The 25038-nt window shown below is 34.8% G+C and overlaps 2 protein-coding genes across 6 annotated transcripts in view; one reads left to right on the forward strand and one right to left on the reverse strand.

Moving 5' to 3' along the window:
- LOC138701511 (U11/U12 small nuclear ribonucleoprotein 35 kDa protein-like) overlaps window positions 1-25038 on the reverse strand; it is a 116080-nt gene that overhangs the window by 81454 nt on the left and 9588 nt on the right. The gene's annotated exons all lie outside the window — the stretch shown is intronic.
- Window positions 1-25038, forward strand: part of f (espin protein forked) — a 415448-nt gene that overhangs the window by 73966 nt on the left and 316444 nt on the right. Inside the window, exon 1 of one of the 5 annotated variants that reach the window (XM_069828469.1) lies at window positions 8303-8361. The exons of the other annotated variants lie outside the window; for them this stretch is intronic. The gene's annotated coding sequence lies outside the window, so the exon portion shown is untranslated. Of the gene's footprint in view, window positions 1-8302; window positions 8362-25038 lie in introns of those variants that run through there. 5 annotated transcript variants of the gene reach the window in all.

A 25038-nucleotide genomic window follows, 5' to 3' on the forward strand; every position in this document is an offset into this window, starting at 1 on the left:
TGAATTTTCCATTCTTCTTACATGATCTAGCCAATTGAATTTGTATCTGGTGATTTTTTCTTCTACTGACTCTACTTCTAATTGTTCTAAAATTTCTTCATTCCTTTTTCGGTCTAAAAGAGTATATCCTGCTGTTCTCCTGAAAAATTTCATTTCCGTTGCTTTGATTCTGTTCATGTCTTTTTTCTTTAATGTCCAAATCTCGCTTCCGTATAGAAGGGTGGGTAATGCTAGTGTATTATATATTTTTATTCTTGTAGATTTTTGTACTAATTTAGCTTTTAATGTATTGTTTATTATTCCTAGAATTTGTGTAAATTTGGTAATTTTCTTGTTCACATCTTTTTCATTTTGATAAGATATTTCACAACCCAGATAATTGAAATTTTGCACTTGTTCGAGGCATTGGTTATTGTGTATTATCTTACTTCTCACTGGGTCTTGCCCTAAAAATGCCATTACTTTTGATTTTTGTGCTGAAATTTCCATCCCAAAATCTTTTAATATTTCATTTAATGTATACAATCCTCTTTGTAAATTATCCTCTGAATTGGAAATTATGACTTGATCATCGGCATAGAGTAAGGTATTTAATGTTAGAGCACTGGTTATTTTGATTCCTGATGTGTAGATTTGGTTCCATTTTAAAATAATTTCATTTATATAAATATTAAATAAAGTTGGTGATAGTGGACAACCTTGTCGAACTCCATTATTAACTAATTTTCTTTCGGATATACAGTTATTTATTTTGGCACTTATTTTGCTGTCCGTGTAGATTTCTATTATATTTTGGAATAGCAAATTTGGAATATTTTTTTCTTGTAATATGTCGAATAAAAGGTCTCTTCGGACTTTATCAAAAGCTTTCACAAAATCAATAAAAGCTATATGGGTTTCTAAATTAAATTCTCTTCTTTTTTCCAACAATAGTTTGATACTAAATAATGGATCTACACATGATCTTCCTTTTCTAAAGCCATTTTGACACTCCAGAAGGAAAATTTCAGCATGTTTTTTTAATTTTTCATTTAAAATCCTACTAAATATCTTATAACATGTGTTGAGGATACTAATCCCTCTATAGTTTTCAACATTCTGTTTATCTCCTGTTTTATATATGGGAATAATTACACTATTTTTCCATTCTTCCGGTAAAGTGGCAGTCAGATATATTCTGTTTAGAAATCTTAGTAATCTTTCTTGAAATAGATCTCCTGCATATTTATACAATTCTGAATTTAGGTTATCTTCTCCAGGTGATTTACTATTTTTCGTCTTCTTTAATGCTTCTTGTAGTTCTTCTTTTGTAATGCATTGTTCATCTGGGTTTTTTGTGTCCCAGAATTTTGAATCAAAAGTAGGATTGTTCCATAAGTTTTTGTAAAAGTCTAGGAATGTTTCTATTTTGGGGCAAGGGTTTATCTTGGCGGATTCCTTTATGTCTCTGTTCATGTATTTTAAAATTTTATATGTATTGGGTTTCATTTTATAAATGTCAGTTTCTAAAAAAGATATAAACTCTTTCCATGATTGCCTGTGTCGTTTTCTAATTTCATTATTATTATTATTATTATTATTATTATTATTATTATTATTATTATTATTATTATTATTATTATTATTATTAGTGTATGCGTTTGTTGGATACACCATGCATTTCTAATAGTAGATCATTTCATTGTTAATTTTAAAATAAGCGATCGTTTAAAAGGTTGACAAGTACGATATTAAGGGATGTTGATTTTCATTATAAACAAAAGCGAAAATGGTTACTGTGGAAAAGAGCATAAGTACTATTTGATAAATACGTAGTTACTCCATGTTTGATGATGAAACGTTAAGTCGTTTCTATATTGCGAATTTTTTTTAAGAAACTTTGTCAAACAAAAAATGTGGTTTTGATAAAGATGAGTTTCGGTCGGTCATAAAGGATTATCTGGCAAGGAAATTTATGCCAATAAAGTGGATACATTTAGGCCTCATTGTTCTTCTACGCCACTATAAAAATTTTGTTGCGGAATGTAAGAGTGAAAGAACGGAAATCAAAGATCAACACCGTGTTGGAAGACCTGTTTTTGAGAAAATATCGATGTCGTGCTTGACATGATTTTGGAGAATTTAGCTAAAACGTATAAAACAGCTTAGAAAATGTCATATGAACGTGTGTTTTACATCGTACGTCATCATTTTGATATAAGAAAATGATCTGCTAAAAGTATTCCCAAACACTTGGAGCCGATAAGAACAGTCTCAGACTGACAGTTTCCAAATCGTTGTTCCGCGTTTTGAAGGGAATTTTTCTAACTTTTTCTATCAAATGTAACTGTGGACGAAACATAATCCATCATTACGATCCAGAGATAAAAGAACAGCCAAAGAATGAAAACACTGTGGTTTTTCCTGGTCAAAAAAAATTCCGCGTTCAAAATAGATAATGAAGATCCTCGCATCAGTTTTTTTGGAACAAAGACGAAATAATTATGACAGACTACCTAACCCAAGGAAAAACTGTGACGGAAGCGTATTAATATTCATTATTTATGTAAACTTCAGGAAAAAATTATGGAGGAACGTTGTGGTAAAATTTCCAAAGACGAACTTTTGTTGCAAGACAATGCACTCGCTCACACGTCTCTGATTGCTTTGCAGAGAACTAATGAAGTTGGTTTTCTGTTGATTGATCATCTCCCATATTCACCGATTTAGTCTCCTCAGACTATCATCTATTTCCGAAACTAAAAAAAAAAAAGTAGAAAGGGAGAAAAATATTGAAAGGAAAAAAGTTTCCATTCAGTAAAGCAGTATAAAGTACTGTGGACCCAGACAGACATTTTAAAAGGCTTAACATTTCTAGATAACCGTTGTACTGGGATATTATTTATTTTTACTAACACTTCTAATAATAACCTGGCTATACCTCTGGATTAACGATTAAGAACCGGAAACACTGTTTGCTACCCCCTTTCACTGATGATACTGGCGTAAAATACAAGCAAATCACTTTACTAGGTATAGGAGGGAAGAAAAATAGTCCATCCATTTACGTAAACTAGGAAATATCACGATTTTGAGTTTGATCATTTTCATTAGGTTTTTCTTTAATCAAAATACAGTACAGTATTAACAATAAGTGTTTTACTCACGAACTGAGCTATCCATGCGGTCGTATTCATTACGCAGTGTATATTATATTGTCAACAGCACATTAGTGTACAATATAAAGAGTGAATTTAAATTGAAAAATAATCATAATATGGATATTTAAACACATTTTTAAAATTACTGGTCGTTCATTTCGATACAGGCTTCAGTTCTTTTGTGCATATTATTTCACTGTACATTATTGTACCTAATTCCAATTTCCAATTTCGTCTTTCGTAGACTACCAGTAAACTCACGTTGAAATAATTCTGTACCTACTCTATAACAGAGTACTTTATGTACTCTAAATTCAGACTTCACTTCTGCCCGACCTGCACAGATAAAATTATTTAGATATGTTATCTACTATCCGCCCAAGTGGTTATGTCGCAGGATCGTAGAAAGGAGGGAAATCACGTGACAGTTAATTACTTAACGAGACCCTTTTATTTAAGTTGTTTTAAACAGTTTTATAATATTACGTAGACGTCCAATTCATAACAGAAATTAATGTTTTCAGAAAAGAGCTAAGACAGCCCAGCCACTAGTCTTTACAGAGGGGCGAGCAGAAGCAGGTGGGGGAAACCGGGATACGACGTAAGCAAAGGGACGCACAGTACCTGATTCAATATTGAATGCTCTTCCTTCACTAGAAAACGCGACCATATTTCTGAAACGTACTATACTCACTCACTCACTCACTCACTCACTCACTCACTCACTCACTCACTCACTCACTCACTCACTCACTCACTCACTCACTCACTCACTCACACTCACTCACTCAGTACTGTATAATGTGACCGTAAGGCGACTTTGACTGCAAATTCGGTCATGGTTCTGTGTGGAGGACGTGTGGAAGTTTACTAGTAGGAGGGGTAGGAGTGAAGTACATAAAAAAACTCAGGTACAATAAAAATTGAAGTAAAAATAAAATGATGTCTTTGTATGAAGTGTATCGAGTTAAAAGCTGATTGTTATATAAATAATAATTTGTTTAGAAATACAGTAATTTTTTCCATATTATGCTAAGAACTTAGCTGTAACAGTCATATTATAATAAAGTAAATTAAGAGAGAAAGCGAATGTTTTAGGCATATTTATGTATGATTGTAACAATGAGATTACTTAATCTCTAATCAAATCATTTTAGATTAACTTGTTAAAATATCTTGAAGTTAAAAACAGATTTTTGGGTATTCCACAGTGTCCTAAAACTTAATGTTTCCAACTTTTCGAAACGGTATACCGACATGTCCCATCTTCAGGGAAATTTGACAATTAACCCAAAAGTCTTCATCTGAACACAATCACTATGATAGCCTAAAAGCTCGTATCATCAGTCTCTATGGAAGTCCTTTTCAACCGCTGGTGTGCCGCGAGAAAATGACATAAGTAAAGGTTGTCGTAGAAAAACTGGAAAAATAAAAGTGACAAGAGAAGTAAAAGAAATGGGTTCATAAGAGTCAAATATCAGCGAACGCGGCGCAAATCAACATTCAATAATCAAAGTGTAGGTGTGTGAGCGGTAGAGAAGAGAATGACTGACGTGCAGCTAGGGTAGGCAGGTCAGTAAAGTTAGAATATCGTATTTTATTTGTCTTTACAAAAAAATCGTGCATTAAATACCTCGGCAAAACATGTAACAATATTGTATATTTTCATATTTTTTAAATAACAAATGGACAAGGTTGAGTATCCACTGGCCACTGAACGAATATTGCACACTTTTATCACTGCCAATGTGGCGCTATAAACCAATTTTCAATACTTTTTATCACAGCCACAACACATTTCAATTCTTTTTGTACTATATGTATGGAATTATCGCTACATTAACACATTTAATATATTACAAAACATACACTGAACGAACTAAATGTAATTATTATGAAAATCGCTATATTTTCTTCTTGGAATTACGACCCACTTCCACTAGATGGCTTCCGACACGAGTAGCAGGTTTGGCAATACATGCAAACGAAATGATACTAAACGTGAGGAATGTTACTACAGGTGTGTAGTATTATGTGACTGGTTAGGTTAGGTTAGATTAAGTGTGTATTATGTGACAGGTTAAGTTAGGTTTGATTAGGTGTGTAGTAATTATGTGAAAGGTTAGGTTAGTTTTGATTAGGTGTATAGTATTATTACTTTATTGGCGACACTTAAACCCATTGTCACAATAACGAAATATGGCCGTATTCTTGATTCACCTACGACGATTTTCGTATATAAGTGAAGTACATATTTAGGGCGGGCTGGGTGGGCATATAGCTCTCCCAGTGATCACATCAATTTTTACTAATCAATACTATAAATCCAAGGTATTTCAGGAAGTTCCTATAGTACTGGGACTTAAGTAACCTTCACCTAACAAATTAACAAAACGTGTATAATACCATAATTATTATACTAATATTACACTGTAATAATTTTCTGTGATTAAATTTTACATTTATTTCATAAACTTCAAATAAGAATACTAAAACGTGTGTTAGTTCTATTTGTGAATAATTTTTATTTCGTTTCGATGCTTCTTTATCCTTTTAGCCCTTTAGCCATTCATCACACTCTCATTTTCCCATATGTTGACTAAAAATAATGCATATAAAATTGAAAATATTTTATTTCATACATTAATGGGTATAAATTTATCTAATTTATTTGTATTTTATAGTCCTCATTCCCTCCTAAAACCCATAAAATTTCTCTATAGTTAGGAAACACTGGTTTAGATTATGAGTGTGCCGCGGGATTTTAAATTACACCTTTTAGTGTGCCATATGTTGAAAAGTGTTGAAAAACGCTGCTCTACAGGGAGAAATCTGATAGCAACATCAGAAAATTAAAAAAAATGTCCAGTTGTTTGGAACAGCCAAGCATAAGGGGATCAACAGAGTATGTGACACTTCAGGTCGTATCAGCCCTTACGAAGTATGCAGTTCCTAAACTCTGGAGGTGCTAAGTTTCAACACTCGATGGGATACTCAAAAGTGTGCTTCTGAACTCAATCACCGTGTAAGCTTAATTAAAATCTCATAGCTAAAGATAGGAGACAGAGACTATAAAGTTAGGTATGCATAGAGTGTCCGTTGTTGAAAGAGACAACAGTGAGCGAAGCTAGCAATGCAGGTGCATGGGTACCTGCTAGGAAACTCTGCCGTGGTATAAGGAGGGTGAGAATGTAGCTTTATGTAGTTAACCAATTAACGAACCGCATTGCAATGTAAACAAACCAATTGCCGGAGCACAACGCTGAACTCTACGATGAGAAACGCATCCCCATTCAATTGCTGCGATACAAAACACATTTCAGTTGTAACCTGGGCATACCTCAGGCTTCACGTCATTCATGGCCAGGGCCGTGACATCGGTGTATTTGTATTAGTCTGGGGTGAACACACGACGCCGGACAGAATGTAGTCGGCGTTTCAAGTACAGGCAGCGGAAGCGAATTTGACACACGCCTAAGAAAGCACGTTCCGTGTTTTGTATACGATTATTACGTATTATAAAATCAAGACAATACAATTATTGTATGTAAGAGTTAATATCGGAAAGGTCTAAAATGCTGCTGAGGTTGAGAATAATTGTTGGACATGATACTTAAATTGTCACAAATGTGGTAAAACATAAGTCTGAATTTTTTTTTTTTTTTTTATCTAGAGTTTTGCATTACAGTTTTAGAAAGCCGAAAACGTATATGGTGTACAATTTTGCTTTCCCTATATTTAACTGTTATATTAATTTATTTATCACATCTATTCCGTACCTTACTTTTCTTGCATGTTGTTCGCCTGGTTTCGATTCCTGCTGCAAAAAACTACAAGATGACATAAGCAAAATGAAAATGAACACAGTAATACAAAAATACGGTGGTTTCAATTCACTATGAAAAATTGCAAGAGTTTTGTCACATGACAAAAGCACTTGTTATAAACTTGATATAGAAATGAAATTGATAATATGAAATATTTTACATATGCGTCCTTGGTTTCAGCTGATGTTGAACGCAGTTTTTCCGCGTACAATGTAATACTATCCGACACTCGGCGGTCATTTTCATTTGAAACTTTGAAAATGAATGTTGTTGTTTATTGGAGCAGGAACCGAAACCAAACAAACAAAATGCATGAAAAGTAAGGTACAGAATAGATGTGATAAATAAATTAATGTAACAGTTAAATATAGGGAAAGCAAAATTGTATGCCATAATATATGTTTTCGGCATTCTAAAACTGTAATGCAAAACTCTAAATATTAAAAAAAAAACATCTTTTCAGACTTATGTTTTACCACATTTGTGACAATTTAAGTATGATTTCCAACAACTATTCTCAACCTTACCAGCATTTTTAGACCTTTCCGATAATAGCCCTTACATACAATGATTGTATTGTGTTGATTTTATAATACGTAATAATTTTATACAAAACACGAACGTGCTTGCTTAGGCGTGTGTCAAATTGGCTTACGCTGCCTGTACTTGAAACACGTCGACTACATTGTGTCCGGCGTCGTATGACCTCAGACTACCGATGTCACGGCCATATTCATGACGCAACGACATTCTAAGCACAACTACCCTAATATCCTCATGTTGTGGTATAAATTCCTGCTTTTACTCATAGCTTAAAATTGAAGTAAAATAATCTAGAGTACAGTATCTTAAATTTTCGGAGATGAAATAATATTGTGCTTTGAGGCTGGAATTTTCTCCTTTTGAATTCATCATTGTGAGAGAATTTTAGTTTAAGTGAAATTTTCTGTCAGTTTCTTCGACTTGATGCTCGATTAAACGAAAGCCTCGGCTAACATTTCGGACGAAACCAAAACTAGGGATGAATTTAATGGGGGATTAAAAAAACTTTACGATAATCATGTCGTGCGTTTGACGACGCGGAGCGCAGCGCAAGAGGCGGACGACTGCGCTGGCGTGGATGATTGTTGAGGAGACATTGTTGCGTAACACAAATCTGAAATAGCCGGTATCGTATTGACGTTGTTTGATAACAATAGGGTTGCACAATCGAAGTTCAGTGAGGTGTCGAGATGAGGGAGATCAGTGCAGTGAAATTGGGGATGATTAATAGGAGGCAAGTGGGACGAGGAGCTGTGCTCTGACCCACTTGGACGCGCAATGTCAATGACAGCGCTAGAAAGCGGCGAAGCGGCCAGTCTCTCTTGGACCGGCAAGGAGTGAGGTGCCTACCGGTAAGTACCCCGCCGGCGAAATCAACAATGTGTGTTATTTATTACGAGTTACTCTTGCAGCAGAATGTTTAGTATTTGCATTCGTATTGGTCTTCGTCAAGGTTACGCATTCAGTGACGTAGAAAGAGTAGAAGTGTTTAAGTTACTTGTGGATATTTATTTTAATTATAATTTAGTTTAAAGTTGTGTTTTATTGTGACGAATACTCGTGGTTGTTCTGTGTGAATTTTAATATTGTAGCAACGAAGCTTCATCTCTTTAGTGAAACAACGTATGTCTTACTTACTCTGTATATTGTACACTGCTCTACGCTTTTAAGCGCAATTGAAATTTTCGTGAAGTGTGTCTTTTGTATGCGATTTATTAGTCACGTAAACCGGAATGAAGTGTGAAATCAGTGTGTGCATGATGCAATTAATTAGTTTAAAATGAACGGAAGATCACGGTCTACAGAATTGATATAATCGCTAGAAAAAATAAACATTGACGAGTTCAGGTCGACTTGCTGGGTGGATTCTCTCTCAAGGCCGGAATGTTGTAACATCTCTCCTACTTTGAATAAGTCATCGAACTAGCAACAATTTAATGAAATTCAACAAGGATTTTCAAAGCACATGTTTCTGTCATTGTTAATGATTTGAAAATATGTTTACAATTCCTGTGGATTTTCTGATAAGGATTTGGGCTGCAGGAAATGGTATTATATTTATACTTTCTTGTAGAATAATATTAAAATAATGGAAAATTGACATCGAACTGGTACATTAGGTAAGAGCTTATCTCATTGTTAATTATATTGCAGCAATAATAATAATAATAGTAATAATAATAATAACAATAATAATAATAATAATAATAATAATAATAATATAATTTATTTAAGGCTCGCAACTGCAGAGGTTATATCAGCGTCGCCGGTGTGCCGGAGTTTTGTCCTGTAGGAGTTCTTTTACATGCCAGTAAATTTACTGACATGAGCCTGTCGCATTTAAGCACATTTAAATGCCATCGACCTGGGCCGGGATCGAACTCGCAACCTCGAGTATAGAAGGCCAGCGCTATACCGACTACGCTACCGAGGCCGAATAATAATAATAATAATAATAATAATAATAATAATAATAATAATCGCCTTCATCGAATCGTTATCATTCCCACCACTACCACCATCACCATCACCATCACTACCACCACCACCACCATGTTAATCATTATCTCCCTCATTATTTTGAGCTTTATTTACGCGTATTTGGTTACAGTGTTGTTTTTTCAAGTACAGTAGCTATTAAGTGGGAAGTTTAACATAGTCGAGAAATTGCTGACAAATTTTGGAAATGAGTCCCACAATACCTCGTTCCTGGAGAAAGCCATCCTGAGGATTTAATCACATTTTAAAATCCATGGACCATGGCCGGGTTTGAACCCGGTAATCTCCGATCTAACAGCATGGTAATTGTAAGACCGCCGAGAAGGATTGTCGCCGTCGCCACCACCACCACCACCACCACCACCACCACCACCACCACCACCACCACCACCACCACCACCCCCCTTATTGTCGTCCTCGTCATCACTGTCATCATCGTCGTCATTGTCACAATGACGTATTTGTTTATTGACTGATTTCAATTCGAGCGAGATTTTTCACTTATTGTTAGACACTTAACAAGGGTATGTAGGCCTACACCTTTAGCTAGTATCAATTTAGTAAAATTCAGAATTTAATTTCTACATATTCTGAATCAATTTTATGCTAGAATTTGGCGTAATGACAATACTTACAGATTAATAAATAATTTTACAACCAAGAAAACCGTTTATTGTTAAGGATAATTACATTTTTAAACTTGGAGGTGCAATTTGAGCAGGGAATATTGGTTTCTCTGATACGTTGCACAGTTTTGAATATTCGAAGTACTCTTCTCTATTTTCTTCATATTGAGTGTGTTAACAAATCCTGCCCTTTTTTGTTGAATATATGAAAAAGAAACTTTTTGTGCATTTTTTTGCTATGAATTGTAAAATTTAAGTTTTTTTAGATAAAAAAATTATGAATGATAAAGAAATTCGAACTGGTAAAACAATGCTACATGCAGGGTTTGTTCTCCAGTATGAATATATTTTGCATGCAAAATTATATTTAAAAATGTTACAGTTATGAGGAAAATATTTGATTGGGAAAAAGTGACAAAATTACCAAAAATGAGAAGTTCTGTCCATATTTAAATGACCAACTCATTTGACACAGTCTCACGTTTTAGGTCATAACCCGAAAAACATTAGAGATATTTAATTTTTTTCACCATACTATTGAGGAAAGTTCATTCAACAAAAAGAAAAAAAGTAATATTTTTTACTTACAAAGATGTGTATGCCCCTTTAAGCAATACGGGCTATTTGTGCTCCCCTATTAGTCTAGTTTTGCAGGCCTAGTTCCATGTGGTCGATAAGTTCTAGAGATCTAGACATTTCCTTACAAAATCAGGACATTCGCTTCTCGAGAGACCTCGTCCCTCAAAGAGAGAGTGTCTCCGTGTTTCTAATGCTTTGCACTCTAAGAGGATGTGTTGGCAGGCTGTTTACATAGTCGATATATGGAATCAATTTTAACGAGCCCCACAGTCCGCAGGTGTTACCTGGACGAACCATGTCCAGTAATTATCCGAATAAACTTTAGAACTTGCTTGCTGTGTGAAAAAGTTATTTGGTCCTTTAATTAGAGGCTTGCTTAATTGATGCTCAGTAAAATTTAGCAAACTTATTTGATATTCCGTCCTAGCTCATTCGATACCGGTAACAGCATTTCTAGCATCACTTCTTTTGATTCTCAGAAAGCGCTGGTCTTGTAGGCTGTATAAAATGCTACCGTACCTTCTTTTCTTAAAGGTCAAGCGAACTGCATTACAGGCCAAATCGGCCCAGAGCGTGGCGGGAGATTAAGGATCCTACTTTTACAGACAATCGGTATTAATGTCAGTAGGGATGTCAGTCTATTTTGTCTGCCGCCTTTACTCCCAAGAAAATGCCTCTGGTAGGCCTACTCAGGTTCTCTTGGAGATTTTGTAAGCAACAGGGCTATAGTTTTTACATCCTAAGATTGATTCGTTTTTGCTGTTTTCGATCCATTCATTCTATATTTTAAATGCGTTGTTACCTTTTATGCCTTTAAATTGATTCAAGTCTTTCTGTATTTTGACAATTTTTTTGCATATTTTAAATGCCCCATTAGGGAAAATATATACTTAGTATAGTTTCTTACCCCTTGGAATTGTTCCATCTCTTGTTGTATTTTGATGAATTCTTTCTATATTTTAAATGTGCCGTTGGGGAAAGTATAATTATAATATATTTCTTACACCTTAAAATTGAGTGCGCCACTTTCTGTATTTTTACCTGTTCTTTGTATATATTAAATGTGTCTTTAGAAAAGTATTATATGGGACTATATTTCCTTGCACTTCAAAATTCATTCACATCTTTCTGTATTTTGTTCGGTTGTTCTTATATTTTAAATGCGCTGTTAGGTAAAGTAGGCTATATGAGTAGTACATCTTGAAATTAGGAGACAGGAAATTTCAGAAGGAATTTCGTTCATCAAAATCTATCATGTCACTTCCCCTGGAACAAATGGATCACTTGAAATAACCCACAGAAGTCCTATTTCTCCCATCAATTGGCCATTTACGATTCTATGCAACCGATATGTTTATGATTTTGACGGGGATACTCGAGTATCTCTTTTCCTATGTCGGTCTGAACGAAGAGATATTATGCATGGATCTTAGATCTTAGGATATTGCATACATTCCTAGTATAATTGGGGCTCTGGATTGTACACACATTTCTACTAATCTTCATCCGTTTTCTTTATGGATATTCCATCTTTTTTTTAATGTAACATATTAAGGATTTCCCATATTTAAATCTAGTAATGAAATCTGTCAATACTTCAGACTTACATTGAGATATAATCATTTTCACTTTTAATTTTCCATTTTGTACGATTATAACCTAACAGAACTGAAAAACAAAGAAATGCAACCAGTAAACATAACAGCGGCCAAAACCAAACAAATGCAACGCGAAAATATAGTACACGTTCATTTCGATGTAGAACGGAGTAAGCGAAATCGCTTTTAGACGTTTGACTATTATTTTTACAGAGGTATGGATGCTTTCCTTTCGTTATTTTGTAGAAATAGTGTACCATCACAGACTTTACCCTGGTTAAATGACGTATCAGCTAACCTTGTTTAACTAACCGGTGATTATGAATGGTGCACAGAAATTACATTTTAACCGTGATTACTTTTTAACTGTGGTTTTGTAACCCATGGTTACTACATTTTTAACAGGCGTTGATGCACATGGCCATCACTGAGCTACTCGGTCGTTCTTTTGATCCATTATCTCTCTCAATTTTAAATGTCATAATGTTTGTTTATATATATATATATACATATATATATATATGTGTGTGTGTGTGTGTGTGTGTGTGTGTGTGTGTGTGTGTGTGTGTGTGTGTGTGTGTGTGTGTGTGTGTGTGTGTGTGCCGATATTGTTTCTTATATCTGAAATTGATTCCTTGTTGTCTCTTGAGCTATTCGTTCTAGTTCTATTAATTGCGAATTGTAAATCAAAGTAAACTGTAAGATTTGTTTGTTATGTGATCAATGAAGCCAACATGGGTTTGTGGTTGATTATAATTTAACGATATGTCGTAATATTGGAGCAGTGATAGGCCTATAAAGCGTTTGGCACTGGAGAGAAGCTGGCTGAAGGCGCTGTGTCACTGAGGCTGCTCGGTCCACATGTACGTGTCACTGCATGGAAACGGAACCAGCGCGCGGAGCTGCTCCGTCATGCTAACGGTAGACACGCCAGCTGCCGAGCGGCGCTGTCGGATCTGTATCACGAGTCAGCTGACACCCCTAGGCGCAGGCTTACTCTGACTACTACCCTCGGAAGGAAACAAAGTGAAATGTCCCGACTCTGAAGAGCATGCAACTACGTCAAAATTCAGCTCTCTTCATGTAACGATTTCATCCTTATATGTATGTAGTTACCACCAACTCAGAAATAGAATTCTTCACCTTCAAGCTACATATTAAGAAACCTTGCTAGTTAACAGTTAACTCCAATAATCCTGGCATGTATGTATGTATGTATGTATGTATGTATGTATGTATGTATGTATGTATGTATGTATGTAAGAATGTGTGTGTGTGTTTTAATTGTGCAGCGTTCTCATTTTTGTCTAGTCTGTTTGCAGCCTACACTGACCGCCGTTAAAATTATAATCTTTTGTTGTTACAGTGTTTTTCATTGGAGTACAAATAGGCTACTTAAAAATGCACTCCTGGGAAATCAAATGAGGCTTTTTTCTGACAGACTTAATGAAATAATAGAAGTTGCTATTGTGTTCTAGGTCACTCTGAATTCATTCGTTATCCTTTATTAACCTGTGACGTCTCCTGTGTTTACGTAATGCTGTGCATTTATGCATCAGTTGAATCGCTGATACATCTGAGTATTGTTACATGACCCTGTGTATAAATCCGTATCTCCTATTTTGTACACGTTACATGGCAGTGTGACTTTGGTTACTTATTAGAACATCCGTATGTGAGATTGAAACAAACCGTATAGGCTCTTGTGAATCAAATTTGAAACGTATTTCATGAAAGATGAAACATGTCACAGTTACGAGTCCCACTGTTGTACTAGAGGCTTTAGTATGACCGTCATCAGGGAGAGTGACAAAGAAGTTATATGGGCAATTGTTATTTGAATTATAGTAGAGAAAAAATATTTTTATTGCTATATTTGTATAAAACTGATACAGCGTAGTGGCTTTACAAAACCCGCAAAGAGAAACATACAGGTAGTCAAGATGTGCTGTTCTTCTATCTGTTATTAGTTGACTTTATACCGGAGAAAAGGTCTTTACATGCGGAAAACGGGTTATTTTAACGAATCTTAAACCAAGGCCGTTGGCTATTCTGGATAAAAAAAACTTCAAAAGTTTCCATCGTTAGATTTCTCATCCACCCATCAGTTGCAATTGGTAGTTTATTGGGCCATGGGAATGGCTGCCGTCACAGAGCAGCATCAGTTGAGTTCTTAGGATCGAATCACCTCTACGTTGATTTGAGTTGGTCTGATTTATTGGTTTAATAAATTGTATATACCCATCTTGTAATTAGTTATTTAACGACGCTGTATCAACTGCTAGATTATGTTTTCATCGATGGATTGTTGATGACAAGATGGTATTTGGCGAGATGAAGCAGAGAATTCGTCGTATGGTTATCTGTCATTCGCCGTAAGTTGGAGAAAAGTTGGGAAAAACTAACCAGGTAATTAGCTGAAGTCGATGCTGAAACCACGTTCGAGCGCAGCTCCTGACCGGCAGGCAAACGCTCCTATCGCCTGAGCTACGCCGGTGATTTATATTGCTATTATATTATATTTTATTTTATTAACTCAGTGTGTTTCTTTCATTTACCAAACCGTGATTAAGACTGAACTAATTTGATATAGAATGTGAGAAATGTATTATTTTAATTACGTGTGAATCAGTGATATAATAGAGTAGTATAATAGTTGTATAAAGTTATTGAACAGTAAAAGCATTTCAATTTAAAAAAATAAACAGGAAGGTGTAAATATATGAAGATTGAATCTTAGGAATTATACTAGGGCTACGCATTGAAAGCGCACCCAGGTAGATTTTTATGCAATAATGAAAGCGCACCAAAACCTATCAGTGATAAGCGCACCACACTTCAAGTAATCGATCCTGCAACGTATACATTTCCGCGGAGCGTATCTTTCAGATCTTGCTAAACAACGTTGTCAGTTCGTCAAAAATGAGTTCGTTTGTGAGAAGGATAGCTAATAAATGCAACAAGTGCATCTTCTATTCCTATTATGAAAATATAATGTAGAAAGTTCTGTGTGTTGCCTTATTTGACTTCGACAGATATTGAAGAAGCATTTGTTGACTTGATCAGCGCTTCAGTTCAAGTGGACAGCAGAGTTAGCAGTTTTTCAGACTACTTTCTCGACGTGGAAGATAGTTTCTTGCCTCCAGTACTTTGGGCTTATACGGGTTTACGCACTCTTGGTACTCCAATGGAGCCGAATGCTTCCACAGTCATCTCAAGGAGAACTTCGAATTCATTTTTGAGTTCCAGTAAGTCAAGTATATTCAAATGAAAAAAACATGTAAATGTTCAGTCTTTTGACTCATTTTAATGTAATGTAAAATACTGAAATAGTTATTTTACAATTACATTATTAGTGTTAACGTTTTCGCCCAATTGTGGGCATCTTCAGACATAAAATTCGATATCTATGTGAAAAATAAGCAATAGGCTACATATTAAATATTGACAAATTTGAAGACATGTCCAAGGTTAAAATAGAGAAAAATGATATAAGTTTAAAAACAGTATAAAAGGCATCATTACATGACGTGATGTACATAATTATGCATATTATTTAAATAAAACGGTATATGAAAAATAATGCGTATTATTACTATTAAACAGATCTGTTTCACACCATATATTTTATTTTACACATGTTAACCTAGTATACATGTAAAAATATGCATATTTAATACGTTTTATTCATAAAATGAATACACACAAAAACACACCCCAATGAAATTCTCAACACACACACAAAAACACACCCCAATGAAATTCTCAACACAACACACAAAAACACACCCCAATGAAATTCTCAACACACAACTCAATTTCAGAACACACTCTTTGACTCTACATTACACCACACGAACACACCTTCACAGGCAACGAAACAAGAGGCGCCAAGACCAACAACGACCAGTTCTGAGGATGACCCATAAAAGATCGAAACATGTAAACCAGGTACGATAGTATTTAACACAAGGAAGTCATATAATACATATTCCGAACATAAAAAGAGTTGATTTTATTTCTGTTCACTTTTAAACAATTAATAATAATACGCATTACTTTTCGTACACCGTTTTATTTAAATATGCATCAGAAGAAGAGGAAGAAGAAAGCTTCCCTTATGAAAAGGTTGCCAGATACACCACATGTAATGATACCTTTCATACTGTTTTTAAACTTATATAATTTTTCACTATATAATTTTTTAACCTTGGACATGTTTTCATATTTGTCAATATTTAATATGAATTGCTTATTTTTCACATAGATATCGAATTTTATGTCTCAAGATGCCAACAATTGGGCGAAGACGTTAACACTAATAATGTAATTGTAAAATAGCTATTTCAGTATTTTACATTAAAATAAGTCAAAAGACTGAACATTTACATGTTTTTTCATTTGAATCTCAAGGAGAATTTTTATGGCCTAATCCATCAATCCACATAATCATAGATATATAATAACATTTCAGGCTGAAATATTTTTGAAATTACGAAGTCCCAGCAGAAAGCAGTTCTGAAAAAAGCGGCAACTGAAATAAATTCGTAAATGTCAGGAGAAGTACGACAGAAAAAAAAAATATCAGCCGATTAGAGTTTCTAAAGATCAGTCGACTAAACTTGCCCGTAAATTGAAACCGCAGACGTGTGTCTACATGACTTACAAGATTTTAATTCACACAGTGTTTAACACTTAAATTCGCAAAGTATTCTATAGGATACAACAGGTTAATAGGCTATAATATGCAATAATTGAGAGAGAGAGAGAGAGAGAGAGAGAGAGAGAGAGAGAAAACTCATCCGGCCTTAATTAAGGATGGCCACGAGGATCCGGAAATGAATAGCAAACAAATACAATTAATTAAATTTGAATAGTGTTATAATAGAAAAAAATTGGTAGGAAAATAAAATTAAAATTTCACAATACTGTGATATTGTACGACATATAAAATTTGGACATTGCGATAGTTGTTTTCTTTACAGTCCGACACGGTTTAATAAACTAGTGTGAGAAATTAAGTTTTGCCAATTTAAGGGTTAACTTCAAATTTTTAAATTAATTTCTAAATTATAGACATCAGCTCAAATAATTTTGAGTGACCACAAGGGTCCTGAAGAAAAAAGAAAGTTAATTGTTGAAGGCAAATATAACTTGATTAATTGAAATAGAGATGATGATTTGAAGAGAATCCTTGATAATATTTATATGAATAGACATTACATAATCAAAAGGAATATTAAGTTCCTTAAGATAATTCCATGTGAATTTTGTGATTGAACCTCTACTGCCAAACAGCAAACCAATGACGGACCATTGTTTAAGAGGGACTTTGTACTTTTGAGAAAGATACGGCAGACAAGGTTCATATATGGACTTCTTCTCAATATCAACTTCGGTGGCCTGATTTAGGTTTCTTTCGAAACGGATAGTAGGGTCAAGAACAAGAGCCCGTTTTAAGCGTCCGTTGATAGCAATACTGTCTGCCCGTCTAAAAGAACCATCTGATGATACACAATGTACTTCCTCATGAATCTCCCAATTTAAAGTTTTTAACGATATCGCCAAAGCATGTCGTACAAGATGATGTCTAGCATTGATCAACAGCTCGCCTTTGGGGCATTGTCCAAGCACGTGTCCAAGTGTTTCAAGCTCGCTACAGTCTGGATGACGGCAGCGGGTTGTGCTTAGAGTTCTGCCCGGTATTGCGCGAACCGCCGAAATATTGCTTGACATTTTTAAAGCATTGGTCCATTCTGAGGAAGATAGGCCCTTTCGATTGCTTACCCATGAGTTAGCCTTGGGGAGATCACTATAAACAATAACCCCTTTACCACGCAAGGTATAGTTTGTCCAAGTTTGGAATGCGTAATTTCTTAAGTGTTTACGAATTTTACGACCTGACCAGTTGATAGCATCAATAACTGTGATATTCAATTTTGACAGAGCAGAAACTTTTTCACTTACAAGGTCCCTAACATTGTGGAGATGGGAGTCATCAACACGAAGAAGAGTATTACAGATATTTATGTGTTGCACATAAGCTTCCCAAGATGCTTTCATTAACGAAAGACCACGATATTTTTTAGGGGAGTAAAGCATTCCGTCTGGGCAGTCATGAGGAAGACCAATAAGCTCTTTGCATGCTCCTCTGGTAACTTTATCTAAATCATTAAGAAATTCTCACCATTCGTGAGTTGCCACAAGGGACAAAGAGATCTTAAGCACAGAAATTTTTACAAGTTCACTGAACCATTAATTTTGTTTTAACGATGAAATTCCTACAAGTACATAGCTGCAAATAATTTTTTGAGATTAGTGGAAATATACCTATTTTAGAGAGGTGAGTGTTACAAAAAAGTAAAGAATGCTACTGAACTTAGTTTGATTTCGAATATAGGTGATTCTTCAGGAGAGCAATTGATCCTTTCAATGCAGCTAAGGTTACAATCGGAATAATAGATGTAGGTATTCCAAGCCTCTTAAACACATCTTTCATGAAGAGAGTAGCGGTACCTCTTGCTCCAACCAGACTGGACAGTACTGGACATAAGGAAATGTTAGTAGTTTTATCTGTGTAATATATTTGAGAAGATAATATCTTTTAATATATTCTTACGGTTTTATACCGTAAACATAAGCGAGTGGCGTCATTAGAAATCAAATTTAGACTGCTGTTTGGTTAATTTGTCTACAGTGGAGTGGTGGATTTTTAAGTGCTTATCCAGAATGTATTGTGGCAATAGTTTTTAATATAACAAGAGGATACATTTATAATTAATTATGTTCAACTATATTTTTAATATTCAACTGCCATGATTGTTTATTTTCCATAGCGATAGGTAATTGTTTCCATGAGTTACTCTATATGCTTAACTTATATGCAATTTTTATACTGAAAATGATATAAGGTACATCTTTCAACTGATAAATAACGATGCTGATCAAAATCCTAATATAGTTCATGGCAGTAACAGTAAAACAACATCCTCATGCCCCCACTGTAGAAAGCACTATTAGAATTAAAACCCACATTAACAGAGCACATCCACAAATTCACAGACAGAATCTTCCAGACCGACAGCCGTCCACACAACTAACATTAGTACAGGGAAATCCATTAGCTTCCGATTCACACCAAAGGGATGACAACAATGTTTCACAAAATACGTATCTTCAGAATCAAACTCATAGTCCCTTAGACGCGTACAAAGAAGGGCTAAATTTTTGAAATAAACACTTTCTTCAAGATTTAAGTGATGATGATTTTGATACTGCAGTAGAAGACTTTGCAAAGTTCTTATCCGAATCTGTCTACCTCCTGCCTGGTCCGAAGCACCCCGCAACCAAGTATTTTGAAGCTAGGAAAGCTAAAAGAAATGCTAAGATACAGAGATCTTACCAGGAACATTCGAATCCCCAGCGAGCATCTAAAAGGGACAAGGAAAAACGAAAAAATAAGTATAAGTACGAAGAAATTCATTTCCTATACTACAATAAACGAAGGAAGATTTATACTTAAAGTCTTAAATAATGACTCGATAACTTGTAAATGCAACATAAAGGACGTCGATGCACATTTCAGAGCTGTCTTTTCAACTCCAAATGATTATCCACGTCAAACATATGAGTCTAAACTTACGGACGCCCAACAATTAGAACTCAATGAAACATTCGAGGGTCGTATAAATAAACAGGATATCATAGGTGCTGTGAAGAAAATGGCCGTCGATACAGCCCCTGGTCTTGACAAAGTTCTTATGAGAGCTATTAAAGACGATTTGGCATTACACATTATCTCTAATATTGCAACAATAATGCTTCGAACTTCCTTAGTACCTAGTTCATTTAAAAGTGCTCGAACAATAATTTTATATAAGAACGGTGATAAAACAGACCTGTCTAATTGGCGTCCCATAACGATCTGCTCCGTTTTCAGGCATGTTATTGAACGAGCACTAGACTTTAAATAGAGTTCATACATATCCTTCTCAAAGATATTAAATAGATTTTACCAGATCACCAGGATGTTTAATAAATACTTCTCTTCTTAGTTCCATATTACAGTCAGCCAAATTAAAAAAAGGAAATGCCACAATAGTGTTCTTGGATATAAAAAAGGCTTTCGATAACATCGATCAGACACATTTGCGAAAATATTTATCATCTACTGCATCCCCGGAAAAACTAAAAGAGTTAATACTCTCCTTACAGGAAGGCAACACGACTCAGGTAAACATAAACCACTCAAAAACCAGACCAATAAAAATTTCTAAAGATGTGTTACAGGGTTCACCGTTATCACCAACGCTATACAATGTATCCACTGACCATATTCTACAAGAACTAAGTGAAACAGAGATAGCAAATGCATATGGGTATAACTTAGTTAACGGATTAACTCCATTAACAGTCCTAGGGTTCGCCGATGACACCGTTATAATCGGGAAAGGCCGAAATTCGGCTATCGAATTGACAAACAATGCTCTTCAAAGATTTGAAGAAATCGGATTGGATATTAACTTAGAGAAATCCGTAGCCATCACTATTGAACATGGTAAATTGTCCGAATTTAACTTCGAAATTCTAAAAGACCTCAAAATTAAATGTATCAAGTATTTGGGTCTCAACTTTGCCAATGTAATGATATTTGACTATCAAAAAATGATTTCAAAATTAAAAAAATAAATTGGATCTACTTTCTTCTTCACCTTGGTTACATCCAGATCAGAAATTTAAAATCCTCAACTCTTCAATCTGTCTGATATTAATGTACCACTTTTTCTCAGTTCCTCTCGAAAAAATTCAAATTGATTTGCTACAAGACGCCGAGAAAATGATTAAAACAACACTGAAAGAAATACTATGTTTACCAACAGATACTCCAGATTCAATGATTTACTCTGACAGTAAATATTAAGGCCTTGGTCTATTTCGAACTACATGGGAGGCAGTCCTTCAACAAATTAACAGTTGTCAACTTTTGATGAGATCAGATAATCAGCATATTGCCAACAAAAGAGATTTAGAGAGTGAACTGAAAACTAACCTCGGCAAGTTACATTTGGATAACAATTTGATCTCCCCAGACACCATTAAGAACAAAAGAGGTCTAATTGACTCAAGAAAACTCAGGAAAATTTTGCGCTTTGAAGAATTTAATAAATGGTGTCAATTGCCACAGAAAGGTAAAGGAGTCAGCTTATATCAAGACTTCACTCCCGCAAACAGCTGGGTCAGACATCATACATACCTTTCTAGCTCCGAGTGGAGAGATGCGCTGAAGATGACCGGTAATGTTGCTCCTGTACGCGCTATTCCAGACAGAACTCAAGACAATAACCACTGTAGGCGATGCCACAGTGAGGTTGAAACTTTGGGACATGTCTTGGGTCCATGCCCATTTGGCGAAACTCTTCGTAACAGCAGACATCACAAAATCAGGTCTGTAATCGCAACATGCCTTAAGTCCAATGGCTACACTACCTATGAAGAAGTCCATGGAATAGCGGATATTGGAAGCCATCGGCGTATTGATATTATAACATTTAAACCTGGAGAGACAAAAGGTTATATTCTGGATCCGACCATCAGATTCGAGACGCATCAGAATCAACCTGAGGAGGTTTATCTAGAGAAAAGGAGAATTTATGAACCCACTATCCCTTATTACAAAACATCATATAAACTCAGGGATATAGAAGTCATCGGATTAATGGTGGGCGCTAGAGGGACCATAACAAAACAATTTGTGTCATTCTGTCATAAATTTGGAGTCTCAACAACAACAACAATTAACGACATTTTTATTACAGCTTTGAAGGGTTCCCTGCAGATTTTACGGCGACATTAGTATTTCAATTCAAATTACAGTTGAACTAGTGGCTTGTGCAGCAAGTGCTGCTGCAAACTGAGTTCGTTAGACGTTCAAATAAACATTTTTCAGATTTATTTTCAATGAAGAATACTTGACTTTTTGATAGTTATTTGCTTCCATAATAATGAAACATACTCCCTCTGAATGGGTTCTTTTAGGCCAAATACTTTTTCTTGAACCTATCCACCTTCAGTTTTTGAGTTTCAACGCGAAAACGCAAGTATCAATGTCAGGATGTTAGCAATAGCTATTTCAGGTCATTGTAGATTGTGGGAAAAAGTTAAAAAAATCTTAGGTTTGCTATGCTTTCGAACAATAGCATTTTGGTATAGCTGCTGCATGTAGAACTTGAAATGTAGTGGGTAAAATCATTTTATCCTACCAAGACATCATGCTGAAATGATTTGGAGAGTACACAATTTTCTAGGCCTCTTATTTTATCAGTAAGTAATACTTTTTGATCTTTCCTTAGGAACTGTATTTTATGCGCTCTCTCGAGTCAATACTGAAGACAATGATACATATCAATATCTACACTACACCGCCATTAAGTATATGAAAAGGACCCAACCCCACTGGGTTAATAAGTATAAAAATCTTTAATTTTTAATAACAATATTATTATCTTAAGTTTTATAGTTATATATAGCCGCCACTCGGTAAATTATAGTAATGAAGATCTAAATTAAGATATTCTCTACATTTACTTACATAACCTCAAAACGTTTTACTTTCATGTCATCAATATAGCATCAATATTATGTATAATTAATGAAAAATAGACGCATCATGACAATAACTATAATAATATTTAATTTCTAATGGTAATAATGTCATCAAACCACCTCAAGTTTCGTAGATTTGAATATCCAATACACAGCTGTACTCAGTAAATTATACACTGCAGAATCAGTTTTTAGTAACAAATTGAATTGAGCTCTGAATATGTCGGCAATCCTGCAGGTCATGGCCTTCGTGTAATAGCCTATTGTTTATTGTAGTAAGTGTTTTGTTCTGAAATTCAATCAAGTCGGCCGTGATTCAATAAAATTAGTTCTCAAAACTGACAACAGATCGATTTTGGAAAATAGGAAAATTATGTAGGAAAATTGACATTTCACTGAAAACTACTATTTTTCCGAAAAACTTTGGGTTCCAAGCTTCAAAATGAGGGGTCATTTATTAAAATCCGTTCAGCCGTTTTCCCGTAATTTCCATTACCAGTTCAAATTATATATATAGATTTTCTCAGTCCATTTTTTATCTGTATTTTTATAAATTTTCATTAGGTCTATGTGAAATATTATCTATTGCAAATTTTAGTTTCTTGTAAGACATTTTTAATGTCATTTTAAATGTTACTGTTTAACATTCTTTGTCTTTGGCAACCTCACCAAGTTGAAGATTTATTCATTTATATATTTACTTACCCTATTGGGAACTACAATTGAAAAGTACAGGGAAAAAGACAATCGAAGTCACAATTCTCTTAAGAGTGATATCATCACCTAATTCAGTATGTTACTGCAAACTTTAGTGTTTTTTCTTATCAAAACTAGCAAAGGAGAATTATCACCACGGATACAGTCATACTTTCCTAATTTTTCATTAGGAACAACAAAACATTTTGTAGTAATATACTGAATTAGATGATATCACTCTTAAGAGAATTGTGACTTTGTTTTCCCCCTGTACTCTTCAATTTTACATTCTTTTGTCTGTGGTTAGCAGTTGACAGTCGTAAGTCTGTAAAAGTGGAAAGGAAAATTCTGTGCACTTTTCATGCTTTCCGCGGTGCGTTTAAGAAGTATTTTCAGCGTTATTTTGTTGTGCTTTTGATAGAAAAAGTACAATACCTGTTGCTCTTTCAATGTTCTCCGTTATACTAGTAATACATTTTATTTAATGGCGCTTCGACCTCTCGAAGTTATTATTCGACGTGGGCGAGAAATGGACGACAGATTTTGCGTGGAGCCCTTTATCAGAGATAGGGATTTTTTGTATTCCGTGAATGCATGATACGGGGCCCACAGATTTAATTCTATTCTGGAGAAAGCCATGATAGGCTAAGTAATTTATCATCATCTTCTACATGGTAGGCCCGAAGGCTGTTCCAGCTCAGAGAGTATCTCTCCATCTGGTTCTAGGACGACCAACATCTCTATGACCTTCTGGTTTATAATGTAGAATCTTTTTACTTATTCTATTAGCATCCATTCGCATTATGTAGTCACACCAACTATTTTTATTTGAAGTAATTTTTAAATTTAGATTAAATATATTTAGCCTATTTCTAATTTCATTATTGTTCTCTTGATCAGCAACTGTTCTTAAAAACTTCATTTCATTTGTTTTAATTTTCCTTCTGTCAGTTCTATTTAGTGACCAATTCTCTGAACCATACATTAGCATTGGGACAGCTATCACTTTATAAAACTCGAGCTGTGTGTCGATTCGGATTTTGTTTCTCAGAGTTCTGTGTATTGTACCACACATATGTTGAAATATATACAGTTTATTTGTAAGATCATTCTTCTGTCATATGATGCATCACACCCAAGATAATTAGCTATAATTAAAATTGGAAACTAATTCTATTGGTTCATTATTTATAATTATTTTTGTTCTGACTGGTTGCTTACCTTCAAAGCCCATTACTTTTGCTTGTTATGAACAAATTATAAATAGAAGCAATTTTATAAAACCTTTGAGAAGCCATTTGAAGTTGATTCTCCGTTTGAGCAAATAAAATCTGGTCATCAGCTAATAATATCGAATGTTGTGGCACATAATTTTAATTCTTATTTAAAATTGTCTTCCATTTGCGTATAGCTGCGTCAATGTATATAT

The sequence above is a fragment of the Periplaneta americana genome, chromosome 6 (assembly GCF_040183065.1).
Source record: "Periplaneta americana isolate PAMFEO1 chromosome 6, P.americana_PAMFEO1_priV1, whole genome shotgun sequence".
In the NCBI taxonomy this organism is placed as follows: domain Eukaryota; kingdom Metazoa; phylum Arthropoda; class Insecta; order Blattodea; family Blattidae; genus Periplaneta; species Periplaneta americana.